Consider the following 14,575-nt stretch of genomic DNA (forward strand, 5'->3'; position numbering starts at 1 on the left):
TAATGTCAAAGAAAAAGATATGAAAGAAAGGTTGAGTTCTGTGGCACAGAGTACAATCAAACTAGTTGTAGCTGGACAAAACTTAAATGGACATTCAAACAATTGTTTTGATTGTTTAAAAAATCAGAAATATAGCCATTTAATGACTAACTTTGAGTAACTTTCTGGTAAAAACTATTATCCAGAAACTAATTGAAAAACATATTTATAAATATCAAAATAAACCAGATGAGCTAGTGTGTTCTCTGAAACTGTTAATCACAAGCCATTCATGAGGCTACTTAATCTTTTTGAAGAACTAATTTTTTTGTTTTGTTTTATTAACCACCTTTGTGGCCTTCATTATTTCTATCCTTCTTATTTATTTGGACTTCCTCTGTTGCTCTAATTACTTCCGTTGAATCATTTATTCACCTTTCTTATGTTCCCTGAGTTGCCCATTAAACATTTTCTTGGTTGAGTCCCATCAGCATTGACATGTGGGGCTTCAATTTTTCTTCATTTTAAGTATTTGTAAATTTGCCTAGAAATTACCCTCATTAAAAAAAAAGTCTTTCATAGATATGTCCAAATATATACAGTAGTGGAGATAATTGTATAATAACAGAGTGTTTCGACATTGCCAATTCATGACCATTCCTGTTTTATTAAATGAAAATTTTTTTGAGACCTTAGCTCATGAATTTTCTAAGACCAGAGGTGCTAGGAAGGTCATTGAAAGTTACCATTATATCAAAAAAACACTCCTGGCTCGTCTTACCTATGTGTAGTAATTTGGATTTTTCAAAACTTTTGATATAGTGTAATAATGGGAAAGTATTTTAAATTTAAATTATGACTGTCATAAATATATGATTTATGACATATATTGAGGGTAGTCTCTGTGACTACCCTCAATACATTGTTAACATTGTTCAATTTCAATAAAGATGGCAGAATCAAAGAAACATGAAGTCTATCGTGACCTCATGAATTATCCTTTCCTTCTCCTTTTTAATTAAAAAATTATAGCATAGAGAGCTACATATCTTGTTCAGGGTCTTCCAAGGCCAGATTGTGGTCTTCAGGCCAAGGCCCTGTCTGTTACACACCCCATCTCTGGATTGTCTATTTGTTTGTAATGTGGTTTAAGAGAGTTCCTGGTGTAGGCAGAATATAAAGAAGGAGGACAGCATGTTCTGGAGTCCCAGTCTCTCCTGTTCTCTTTTCTGATTTCACAAAATTCTTACTTCTAGAGACTTAGGTTATCTTATTTTAAATGCCTCCTCCTTGTTCCCCACTAGCTTCCTGCTGTCAGAAAGGAAATTATCCTTACCTTAACCTTTTCCTCTATTTCAGCAGTCTTAGGAACATTTTATTAATATATTTGGTGTGATTTTGATTAGAATACTGGAACTTTATACTGTAAACCTCTTTGCTTAGCACCTTGCTAAGGTTTTGATGCATAATAGATAACAATATGTGTTTAAGGAGCACATGATTGAAAGAAATAATTAATGAATGATATGCATTCTATAGTGCATTTCTGGTTCTCCTGTTACTTGTATTATTAAGGTATCTGATGAAAACTACAGTTTTGGAACATGTGCTTACCATTAATAAACATTATGTTGTAAACTGATTTAGTAAATTGGGCCAGTACTGCTTGTTTTCCAGTGAATTCCTCACTGAGACATAGTAGAGACAGATACTCCTGTCATTTGTTTTATGTTTAGAAGTTTGCATTTATTTAAGTCTTTAACAAATATTTGTGCATTTTAGCATTTTCGTTATTTTAGAGATTCTAGCTTTCTCCACTTTGGAATACAGTTTCATATACCTAACATGGTTTTACTTTGTAGAAATGCCTGTAAAACAGATTTTTTGGAACTTAAGTAATTTCTACTGATAACCATAAATTTGCCCTTCCTGCTTTGCATTGATTACAATACAAGAAAGAGAGGAAGAGGAAAGAACCAGCTTTGGAACATCAGCCTTAGGCCCAAAGCAGGGAGAATGAAAGCTCAGTGCATTAGAGTCCTCCTGGGGCTGAACTGAACACCCCATAACAGCCAGCTGGGATCCGGGGGAGTTAAGAGCAGCAATTTTACATTACACTGGAGTTTCTAGGCTGGCATGGAAAGAGATACCAGTATTAAATATTTGCATCTTACTGTAGCCACAGGGATATGTGGACAGCTGAAGAATTAATTTGATATATATTCCCAGAAGCCTCTCTGCTGCCAACAGAATTCCATTACTGTGAGCTTCTTAGTGTGTACCGTGAATTTGTTTTTTGTTTTTAATATCTCCTGTAGCATATTTCTGGTAAGTGGATTCCTACATAATGGGGTGCAGCTATCTCTTGGTTTGGAGTAAACTCCATTAACCTAAGCAGGTACAAGGTAGAAAAGGTAAGGCTATGAGTGTACAAATGCCTTCCACCTTGAGAAAGGCAGAAATTTTAGGTTAACACATAGTCCTCTGTCCTGTAAGTATAGTTGTAGCTGAAACATTTTATTTCATGTTGGTAGTAATTCAGACTTGAGCAACATGATGGAAAGATATTTTGATGGGCAAAGAGTTTGACTCCAGGAGCAGTCAGGCTTGAATGTGCACAGCTGGTCCCTACAGCTCCTGGTGTGTTGTGTGTGGTGGAGGATGCACCCCAGAGCTGCTTTCCACAGGTCTGGAATTGATGTGCTCCATACATAAATGAGGCCCCTTCCTTCACATCCTTCTTAGTCGCCCCTTTCCTGCCCTTAGGTTGGAATTTTGTTTTCCTACTAGCCTTTGCATTAAAATCTTCCATATAAATTGTTGGAGGAAGAAACTTAAGGCGTCTGCTTTGTGTGACAGAAAGACTTAGTCCAGGGCAAGACTGGATGTGGCTGTTGTAAGGACAATGGTTTTACTTTGGCATCAAATGTTTGCTCTTAAACAAAGAAAAAACGCACATTCTGCAAAATAATTTATTACACTAAAAATAAGAGCTGTTGGAAACAACAGTTACAGGAGGCCACTTAAAACCTGTAGAACTATGTACCTGGAGAATAAATGTAAATCATAAAACCCCAAGTAAAAATACTGACACAGGCAAGCCACCCTGGATTTTGCACCTGTGTCCCTGCCAACCCATCTTTTCCAGCTGCACATACTTCAGAGCTCATTTTGCTTACTGTCAGAGCACAGGTCCTTGAAGTCAGTTACTCTTAATGGAGACCCATTTCATCAAAATTAAACACAAGATCCAGGAGTCATTTTTTCCTCCTCCTTTTTTTTTTTTTAATACAAGGGGAAATGTCTGTACCTCTTTTGTTTGTATGTGCAAGCTCCTTAGATAGTTAATTGTGGAAATTTCAGCTATTAGAGCTTAAATGAAACATTTTTGTACTAAAAAAGGAATTTGAATAAAATTAGCAGCCTCAGGTCTTCATATATTTTAAGATTTTTTTCTTTCATCATGGAGGAGAGGGGAAACTCCTTTGGATTTTTTTTGTAACATTGTCCTGGGAAATGCCACGTAGAAACTAGTGCAACTTTTGCTTTATGTATTGACACCATTTTTCTATTAACCAATTGTATATTAGCTAAGTCACCTTACAGAAACATGCATTTTTATGGTTCAGTGAAAACAGGTACCCGGTATCCTTTGCTGTTCCTCAGACCTGGATCCTGTGCTCTGGTGGCTAATGTGTAGTAGCAGGTTACGATCATACTCTTTAGAACGGCATTCTCAAATTGTGGGCTCCCAACCCCTGGGTAGCCCCGGCACATTTTCAGATGGTACATGAGGTCAAGCTATGTCCATTATAATATTTATCTGTCCATATTCTGTCCTCTTTATGCCAACAGTGTAAAAATGTGGTATGTAAAACTATTGGCATCTTAGTCTGAAAAATTGAAGCCATGGCACCTAATTGTACTTTGTGTCCTCATATTTGCCACCATGCACTGTGATAATAATAAGTAAGTTTTTTAAAAGCCAGTTTCCCTTAAGGATACCTTTGATTGAATATAGTACAAGTTATTAATCTCATTAAATTTCAGCCTTTGATTGCATCACTGATGTTTTGTGGGATGAAGTGGTTATTCATGAAGTAATTCTGCCACACCCTGAGCCACAGTGGTTGTGCCAAGGAAGGGCATTGTATTGCCAGTGGCCTTCTGAGTGGAGATTTTGCTTAGCAGTTAGATATGTGTCTTTGTTCTAGTACTCACATATGTGGACAAATTAAATGTATGGATTTGAATTCATACCTGAAATTATTTGATTTTTCCTTTTCTGTGTACTTAGAGAAGATAATTTATTTAGTGTCCTGATTTGTTACTGTAACAAACTTTAAAATACATTTACAGAGGTACCTCTGTTATTTTCACCTTTCAGTCTAGGAGGCTACATTCTGTCATGTGTGGAGCATGAGGGGAAAAAATCATTTGTTTTAAATAAAGAGCAACACCTCTGTTTTTTAACCCTTTTTTCCCTGACAAGTCCAGGGGGAAATCAGGAACTAAATTGGAGAAGCAGAGCTAGGATCCTTTGCTGTATAGCAATTTCAAAACAGAGAATTTGCCAAGTACTGTCCAACACAACAAGTTGAGCATCCCTTATCTGAAGTCTGAAGTGTTCTGAAATCTGAAATATATAATGTAAAGTCTACTGAAATATTTCAGAGCCTGAGAAGCTCCTAAATTTGAAACTTTTTTAATACCAAGCATTTAGATAAGGGATACTCAACTTGTCTTGGGCTCAGATTCACTCAGATTTCATTTAATCTGTGATTGAATCAAATTTCTCATTATACTTTTGCTCCCAATCCCCGTTGATTTTCAGTTAAACTATTTTAAAGTATAATGTTCTTTAATAGAAAACTATAAAAGCATTTGTCTCAGAAGTGTATTGTATTTGATCCCATAAAACAGTTGCTGTGAAGGGAGCTATTTGTCAAAAAGAAAAAAAGTATTGATTAGGTGGGGGGGCAGGGGATTGAAATGTTTTCTCTCAAAAAAAAGTGTTTTAGATTTTGTGACTTCCAAATCAGTGATGCTTCCTTTCCAGGCAGATCTGTGATGTTTCTAAGTCAGACTCACCTATGCTTCTTCCAGTGCTGCTACCAGACAGTTGTTGCTGAGAAAGAAGCAAATGGTATGGAGCCAGGGAGTGATCAAGGGCAGTTGTCATTTAGTTCTGATTCCACATTCAGTGGAAGTGGTCTTCCTACAGCAAGGCAAGGAAATGCATATGGAAGGGAAAACAGTTTGGCTCTGAGAGGGGCTTCTTGGAAGGATTCTTGATGCCAGTCCTGGGATAAGAGGTTGCAATCTTAGAGCTGAGCTGGGAAGGAGGATAATGACAGATGATGCTTAGTGAGAAATGCACCAGCATGTCTAAACATTTCTTTAAAATGTGTGTCTAATACAGTTCTTTGATGATTAACAGTTAAAATAATATTTGTATTTTTAAACATGTTCTTTTAATAGTAAACACACACATATATGTATGTATGTATGTGTTTATGTACGTATTTACTGTTTTCCCAAAGTTTGGATAAGACCCCAGCTCTTGCATCTGAGAACTCTGTATATTGAGGAAATTTGACTTAAATAAAACCGCTGCAGGAGGGAGTGAGAGGCTGGAATAACTCATTCTCTTGAGCCAGTTGAAGATGACTTTTCAGAGAGGTAGCAGATAAACTGGGTCTTGAAGTTTGAATAGAAGTCATAAAAGAAAGAAGGGAAGGAGGTGTTCTGGGTAGATTAACTTCATGAACAAAGCATGGAGGCTGTTTCCATGAGTTTGTAGAGAGAATTTTGTGCTTAGAACATTAGGCTGTGGCAGAGACGGGTCAAAGAGGAGTCTGTAGAAACAGGCACATGTCAGTCCTGAAAAGGTTTGTATTCAACAATAAAAACTTCGGACTTTTTCTTCTTGGCAAGAAAGAAATACTTTGTTTATGGAGAAAGACAATTCTGGTAACTGTGAGAAATGAGGTGGAGAGACAGGAAAATAGTGGCAGGGAGACAGGTTAGAGAATTTTGTGGTAGCCCAAGAGGGTGATGTCTGCAGGAAGTTCCAATTTTAGTGGAGGGAAGGGGTTTTCACTGTGGAAACATTTCTTGGTAGATATGCAATATCTCATTGATACTGCATATATTTACCAAAATGCTAATAAGGCTTTCCTCTGAGGAATATGAAGTCTTTCAGTGGCTCAAATGTTACTTGAACTTCTGAGTTTGAAGGATTTTTTAATTACAGATGGACACATTCAATCACAGAAAGTCCTTCATGGAACATTTCACTGAAGTGTGTCAGGATAGTGGTACTAATAACACGTTGACAGGTAGACACAGAGATATCATTTAGACGCACCATTTTGTTGAAACTGAAGACAAAAAAAATCACCATTTCCACATTGAATTTGTTCCTAGTTTTCCTTTTGGAGTACTTGAGCAGTTGCACTGCCACTTGGAGATAAAAAGTTCCTTTCTGTAAATATTATATGCATTATATGCTTCTAGGATCAGATGCAGATTAAGGAGGAAAACATTTTAAAACAGATCATTTGTGTTTCGGTTGAAACTCTGAAGCCAAAAGATAATCATTTTACTGAGAGCTGAGGCTCTGGTCACATAAAGTGATCTCCTAAAATCAAAACACAGCAGATTTTCTCCTTTTTTTCTTTCAGAGAATCACCCTGAAGCTCTTTGTATCATAAATGATGTTCTTCTAAAGACATCTTGGCAATAAAATTATTTCACTGAGGGATGTTTGTCTAGTTTGTGCATAGAGCAATAACACCAGAAGCACATGTTAGTCCCATAAAATCCATAGCTGTTTGTTTATGCTCTCTTCTGTGAAAACACATTCCTTGTTTTTTTTTTTTTCTTTTTCCCCTAGTGCTGAGGATTGAACCCAGGGCTTTGCACATGATAGGCAAGTGTTTTCCCATTGAGCCACACCCCCAGCCCAACACACATTCTTAGGATGGCATTTATTCTTGCCTTAGTGTGTGCAACAGGTTTAAGGTTTCTCAAACTCAAGCACTTTTTAAAATTCTCTTCAGATATGGTTATCAGAAACATGTTTACTATTCAACAGTCAATCCTTAGTTCAGGTGTGATAAAGTATCTTTTAAAGATAATGTTAAGAGGGAGAAAAACCCATGTAATTTCCCAGAGACCCATAGAGAAACAGTCTGGTTTCCTGCAAGAGTTACTTTAACTACCGGGATTTGAGCCTGACTATGGTTTTGTCATGTTCGTTGGATTCTTCTGAGCTGGGCCCAGCAAAGCTTATTTTAAGATCTTTTGTATTTATTAACATCTACTCTATTTCGTGATCCTCACTCAGATTGGTCTCAGCTTTAGAATGAGAAGTTCTCAGTCTCTCACTAGGCCTTAGCTCATAGTGTTGGGGGCATTGCTGGCTTCAGCTCTGGGCAGTATTGGACACTAACAGTCAATTCCAAAGTGCAGCAGAGGAGGATCTCCTCCATTGTGTCTCATTCTTGACTCTTAATGGTATCTGATTTTTTTTAATGTTCATTAGTGCCTTAATGTATTAAGTTGAAGAACTGTCTCAAACCTGAGGCTAGCATCTACTGATGGAGAAAAAAAATGTAGTTTTAAGAACAATTTTGTAGTGCATGCCTGTAATCCCAGAGGCTTGGGATGCTGAGGCAGGAGGATCCAGAGTTCAAAGCCAGCCTTAACAATGGTGAGGTGCTAAGCAACTCAGTGAACCTCTGTCTCTAAATAAAATATAAAATATGCCTGGGGATGTGGCTCAGTGGTCTAGTGCCCCTGAATTTAATCCCTGTATAATAATAATAATAATAATAATAATAATAATAATAATAATAATATCATTATTATTTTGTAAATTGACAAATGTTGACTTCTTTAATTTTATTGATGATGGAAAAATCCAGGAAAATCTATTTAATGAAATCTTATTTAAATAAAAAATTCTAAAGGGATTTCAATTATTGTTATAACATGGAGGTAGTAGAATTTGAACACAAACATTTTATATGTATCTATCCATATGGCTATATTTTAGTCTTCTCCATTATTGGTAGGAGGTCAAGTTTCATTCTTTTGTACAATTTCAGCCAATTAAAATTGGCTTTCACAAATTGAGGTGTCAGAATTGGAAGTTCATCTTGACACCCCTGTATATTCTTGCTCTTAAACAGGTCTTTGAATGAAGCAGCAAGAAAATATTATCTGGGTAATTGTCTTGCAGATGAGAATTGGGATGATGACTAACTGCTTAGTTTTGAACCATGCATTGAAAACCTTATCTCTGGCTGCAATATTATCAATGGGAAATGTGAATGTGACACCATTCGGACCTGCAACAATCCCTTTGAGTTTTTAAGGAAGGATATGTGCCTTTCAGCTTTAAAGAGAACTGAAGGTAAGACATATTTTTTTGTTAACCACTCATCTCTAAGGTATAGAATTGTGTAACTCTGAGCCATGATAGTATCTGAGTTTGAAAAGGCAAAGACAAGCTTACAGAGTTCGGTCACTTTTAGAATCCTGAATGAGATGCATTAAGTGTACCAGGTGCTGGTGTGAGGTTGAGTGTATGTATTCCCTAGGAGGTGGAATGGAAATGCTGTGGTCCCATGAGCAGGGTAGCTTGTACCAGCCAACCTAGGTCACCCCTGCATAATGAATAATCTTGTGAGTGTTGTGCTTGAGATCAGCATCTGTTGTCATCAGGTCCATTCTGCTTGATTGACCGTAAGATGGTACTTTATGAGGAGAGCCTGCTAATTAGAAAGGCAGCTCATCTGTCAAAATGAGGAACTCTATAGAAGAGAAGGGAGAATTGTGCATTGAGGATTGAAGGCTGATGTTGATTTTACCAGGGAGCAGGAATCACATAGGTATGGCTAGACCATGAGGCACTTCACCTCTCGAGAGAAGTCAGAAGTTACATTAAAGTAACAAGAAAACTACACTGAAATGACCCATGACATTTGTACATTCATGCATAAAATCTAGAAAAAAATATTGAGAATTTTAAAATATTATGATTCCTAAACCACAGTAATACCAAGTGGAGTACCCAGAAGTTGGTACTGTGGCTCACAACCCATAATAATGATGGGGAAGAACTAAGCTTGTGTCTCATCTCTGTCTATGACCAGCATTGGATTATTCTTTAGCCCTAGTTTACTCTTGGGGAAAAAATAGAGAAAATGAGTGCTAATAGGACATTTAAAAATGTATCTTTTATCTCTGAAATTATGTCATTCTGAGGTGGAATGGTTGATAGTACAGTTTGGAATACCAATGATTTTTAACGTCCAAAAGACAAGCGTATAGGACAGTAGGGAAGGACTGAAGTTTTGGAAATGTGTTACATTTCCAAGTTCTATTAAATGGTAATAAAGAACAAGAAATTTATAGTAACCTGTAAAATAACATTATTCTTTGTATTTACCAGTGCTGCCAAATCATTAAAATTTAGCAGAAAACAATGAAAATAAAATTTTAGAACAGTTGTTACTTTTATGTAACTTTTAATCCAATTTTTGAATCTGAACTATACAGAGGTTTCACATAGTGGATGAGTTGCAGGCCTAGTAGTAGCCATGCCGTGTACCCTTCTGATCCCATCGTGACTCTGAGCCAGTATAGTCTGTTATCTGTCCTGATCGCCCTTTGCTCATCTCTGCCCCGTCCACCAAAATGAATGTTTTGCCAACTTCAGTACAGAAACTCAGATAGTTATATGTAGTTACATGTCTATTTCACTAGTTAATTTTGTTACATAAACGTATTTAAAATCATATTATATGAAATAAAAGCAATTAAAGCCATTGCTTTTTGCTATTTTTATATTTCACAAAACTATTTGATTCCAATGTTTCCAGTGCCTCATGGTGACATGGCTATCCTTGTTTTTATTTGGGCCACTTTCCAGTCATTTAATAGCCTGCTGATCATTAATTAACCTGCACATCCTCTGCACAGCCATCTAAGTTGATTGAGATGCAGCAAGTCTAAGTATGATGCTATCACAGGAAGTTATGTCTGCAAATACAATACCTGTACATTTGTAATAAGTTAGGTGCATTTTTATGATCTTTGCAGGGTAGTGATTAACTTCATTGATTTTTTAAAAGTAATTTTAAAAGCTTTTTTAAAGACCTAAGTAAATTTCTTTACACCTAATTGAATTTCTTTACTTTTAAAAAGTTTTAAATTTATTGTCAGATGACTTCTGTATACTTCAAAAGTAGAATTGGTTTGAGATCATTTGAATTTAAATGCTTTGCTATTGAACATAAAACACTTTGTAGCATGTGAAGTTTATAAGAAATCGGGATTAAGGGAGGTTTTCCTTTACTGGGAAATAACTTTGAAGGAAAAAGCTCTAACTTATATTCAAATACATATCATATATGAAAAAATTATTGATGACATCATACTTATAAATAATTAAATCATTAATATTATAAAAGTTTGACATTTGTGATGCCATAGGCATTCAAGGTCAAGAAGCATGACCCAGAATTGTATATGATAAGGTATCATGAACAGTTTGGTTAATGATGGATTTCAGAAATGAGAACATCATTGATAAAAGAATAAAATGTGGAACAGAGGATATGTATGACTTATGTGTAAGCTACTTATAGAACTGTTCTAAAAGAGCCAGGTTTTATGTCCATAGGTGGTTAATAGGAAATAAAGATGGGAAGGCCAAATGGAACCAGATTATGAAATGTCTTAAATATCGTGCAGGGACCTGAAGCCTAGTAATATTAGCTATCATAAATCATTACAGCTTTATGAGCAGAGAGAAGCAGAGTGTGGTCAAATCAATGTTAGGTAGAATGGGGACAGGGGCAGGTGCAGAGTGGATGGCAAAAGGAGATGCTACCTTCAGGAGGCTGTTGGAGAGCTGTTTCCATTACCTGTACATGGTGCCTTCAGAGGCTGGGCTAGAGTGGTAGCAGGGGAGACGGCAGCAAAACATCGATGAACAAACAGCCTTTCAATGAAAGAACTGACAGTATCTGTTAGTGGATAAGGGAGGGGTAGCAAAGCAAAAAATAATCCTAAGATTTCTAACCTGAAATAGTAGTATGATTGTGCAAGTAATAGAGATAGCATTTGGAAGTAACAATACCTGGTGATGTGGGTGGGAAAGGAATGATAAATCAAGGATGTATATTTTCCCTTTAGTAGGGAGAGGAGAAGATTGAGGGAGGCCTCAAGAGTTTTGTTTTGGGCAAATTAAATTTGACATCTACATAGAGCTGTTTGTCACTTAAGTAATTGCTAATGTAATTCACAGACTAGCCTTCATAAATGAGTTTCTCATGTTAAGTATACTGAGGACTATAAGGGTACGTCCCTGAGAAAGTTAGACCTGTCTACAAAGAGGAATAACCCTAGTTGGAAGATTGAAGAGAACAAAAATAACTCAAGTTCACACTGATTTATCACCAGATTGATTTATCAATAATAGAAGATATTTGTGTGGAAACCATAAAATGTGTTCTGAAATATTTTAGTCATTGCTGCATCACACATCAAGTGGGTTTCTACAGTGGTATAGGTTGTGTAAAATTTATTTCTGTTTTGGACCTGCACAGTGAATATTATGCAAACAGGAGTATGACACTTGGGCCTTTTGCAATCGTTTCTTTCTTTCTTTTTGTTAAAAGCACCTAGAGATAACCTTAAATGGTGCATAATTTTTGCTGTTATTGAGAAAAGATAGAGAGTCAAAAATTGACTTGTGATACTGTATATCATTGTCATATACATGAGTGGACAAATAACAACTTGGCATTTGTAAGATGGTAAGTCAAGAAAGGTTTTGCGGAGAAACTGGAAATTGATTCCAATTCTTGAGAAATTTGTTGATTTGTCCAACAGAAGGGAAAGGAGGGTGTAAGAACATCCTTAAATAGAAAAGATCTTGAGCAGAGGGCCCATGTAGAAGAAAGTGGACGTGATTAAGTCAGTGAGTTTTGGTGGCTGATTTGACTTCTGTGGGAAAGGATGGGAAAGACTCCCATATTTGGGGGGTGAAGGAGAATGATTGTGAAAATAAGTGCTTAGGGTGGTGATAGTCAGGATCAGTGTTTGGGGAGCTAATGCCCAGGATGTACTTGGTGTCATTTGCTAAATGTGGGATACAAGGAGAGCAGCTTTATGAGAGTTTGAATAAGGTACATACTGCATTTGTTTTGTTATGTTTGCAGTATCTATGGAGAATCAAGGGGAAGATGAGAGTTATGTGTCTGGAACTCATAGAAAGATCTGAACTGGAGATAAGGATTTGTGAGTCATGCTCAGGCCAGGGAGAATGTGTGTCCTTAATGACTTCCAAGTACCTTAGTGACATGAGGAGTAGGAGCATTTTTTTGGAAGATTAATGTGACAGTAATGTGTATAATGGAGGGAAAATGTGGCTGGCAACATTAACACAAAAAAAGTGAGATAAAAGGGTGCATGCAGTGAGGCTGGTGCAGGAAGCATTGATAGTCTGCCACACAGTCAAAGAGAGGCTAAGGGCTAGTACTGTTAGCCAGCTGAAAGGGAACCCAAAGCACTGTTGTTGACACTCATGATACTAGAAATATAAAGTAATAATTTAATTGATTATTATTTGGTTGACCCATTTGCATGTCCCTGTTTAGAAATGTCTTTACAAGTGTTTGTTAGAGTAATTCAGACCCATCCCTGGGATTAGAGTAGTTCAGAGGAGAGCACTAAGATGATTAAATAGCATAGGAAGATAAAGAAATAAGATTATTGTCACAGACTCTTTCAGTCTAGCAGAACCTTTTCCTTGGCATTCTTCATAAGTCCCTTGATGTCAGAGCTGCTTTCATTGTTTATTCATTCAGAACATGACTTCATTCAGAAAGAAAGTTTTGAGCACAGGCCGTGGGCCACTACACCTCCAGTTGGCCAGTTTGACTTTGGTTTGCCTTTAACTGAAGGACCTTACTGGCCATAATGGTGCCAAGTACAAAAATTATGCCACATTTTAGTTGTGCTGTGGGAGCTTGCTTTTGATTTTTTATTTTTTAAAAATATGCTGTAAATTCCTCAAATAACACTTTAATCATTTACTTATTCTGGAAATGTCTATTGCATAGGATATATTCCTCTAGCTAGTAAGGATTGGGAGTTAGATGAGAAATACTTGGTTCATATGAAGTTTGATGTCTGTATTTTTTTTTCTACTGCTTAAGATAAAAGAGATAGTTGGATTTTATGTTGGATGGCTATATTCTCTAAGCTAAACTAGTTTTGACATAGAGACAAATGGTTTGTATTTTATAGATGTTTTCCTTCCAGATTATAAACACCTCAGAGCATTAACTTTTAATTATTCCATGCTTTAATTTTTGCTATTTCAGTTCTACCTGAGGAAATGTTGCTATAATGAGTCTCTTATTCCTTGTTTAGTGTTTTCATTATTTTTCTTTCACATTTTTTCACACAAGTGAAGTTTAAGTGCTGAATTTTATACTTGGTTGTTATCTTTTTTTGGTCTGTAGCCTATGGAACAACCTGTGCTGTGTGACCTCATCAAATATTCTCTTGATACTATCTATAATATTTGTCAGTAAACAAAAATTTTGTATTTAGAGAGGAATAATATACTGTATGCTTTTATTCTTAGAACTTTTCTTGTCAAAAGTTTGAGACTGTGTGTGTGTACATGTTCATATATATATATATATATACATACATACACTTTTTAGGTGAATGTGTGTTGGGAGGAGGGCAGAAAGTCTCACAGAAAATGTGATGGAATGGAGCTGGACATACTGTTAGCTTTCATACCACCTTTGAAGTAATGCAACAGAATTCCCTTTTAGCCTCTGAAACTGCCTGGTGGAGATAGATGCTTTCAGCTATGGCAGGGGACCTGATGTCATTCTATAACATAAGTACAGGGAAGGAAGATGCCCCCAGCCCTGCTCCCACGCAGTTGCACCTGGGCCAAAGGTCCATGGAAGGTCTGAGTGTCATGCATGGAAAGTGCCTCCTAGGTTTCTCATGTAGAGGTGAGGGCTGGGAAATCTGCAATTCCAGGAAACCCCAGGAGAAAGTGCACCTGCCCAAGTCTCACCACACATTGAGAGCAAAGTGTTGTTCATGGGAGTCCACTTCCCTGTACAAATAAGCAGTTTGTTGTGCACCTCTTCAATCCCTGTGGATTTCTACTACCACTTAACATTTTTTAGAACAAAGCATATGCTAAAATTTCTCTTTTTTTTTTTTTTTGAGAGAGAGAGAGAGAGAGAGAGAGAGAGAGAGAGAGAGAATATTTTTAATATTTATTTTTTTGTTCTCGGCGGACACAACATCTTTGTTGGTATGTGGTGCTGAGGATCGAACCCGGGCCGCAAGCATGCCAGGCAAGCGCGCTACCACTTGAGCCACATCCCCAGCCCATGCTAAAATTTCTTTATTTCAAATATTAATACCTAGTAGTGGGTTCACTATGAAATTAGATTTTTTTTCCCAAATAAATGTTAAAAGAAGTTAAAATACAATGGGGACCTTTTATCTTGTATGCATAGCACCAGGTAATAAACAA

The 14,575-nt window shown here is 36.7% G+C and overlaps 1 long non-coding RNA gene across 2 annotated transcripts in view; it reads left to right on the plus strand.

The window, feature by feature from the left end:
* The first annotated feature begins 8,120 nt into the window (after positions 1-8,120).
* LOC144372477 (uncharacterized) overlaps positions 8,121-14,575 on the plus strand; it is a 39,292-nt gene continuing 32,837 nt past the window's right edge. The window contains exon 1 of one of the 2 annotated variants that reach the window (XR_013432478.1): positions 8,121-8,401. This is a non-coding gene — a long non-coding RNA (uncharacterized LOC144372477). The remainder of the gene's footprint in view (positions 8,402-14,575) is intronic. The other variant, XR_013432477.1, reaches the window with a different exon arrangement.

The sequence above is a fragment of the Ictidomys tridecemlineatus genome, unplaced genomic scaffold (genome assembly GCF_052094955.1).
Source record: "Ictidomys tridecemlineatus isolate mIctTri1 unplaced genomic scaffold, mIctTri1.hap1 Scaffold_1093, whole genome shotgun sequence".
Classification (NCBI taxonomy): Eukaryota; Metazoa; Chordata; class Mammalia; order Rodentia; family Sciuridae; genus Ictidomys; species Ictidomys tridecemlineatus.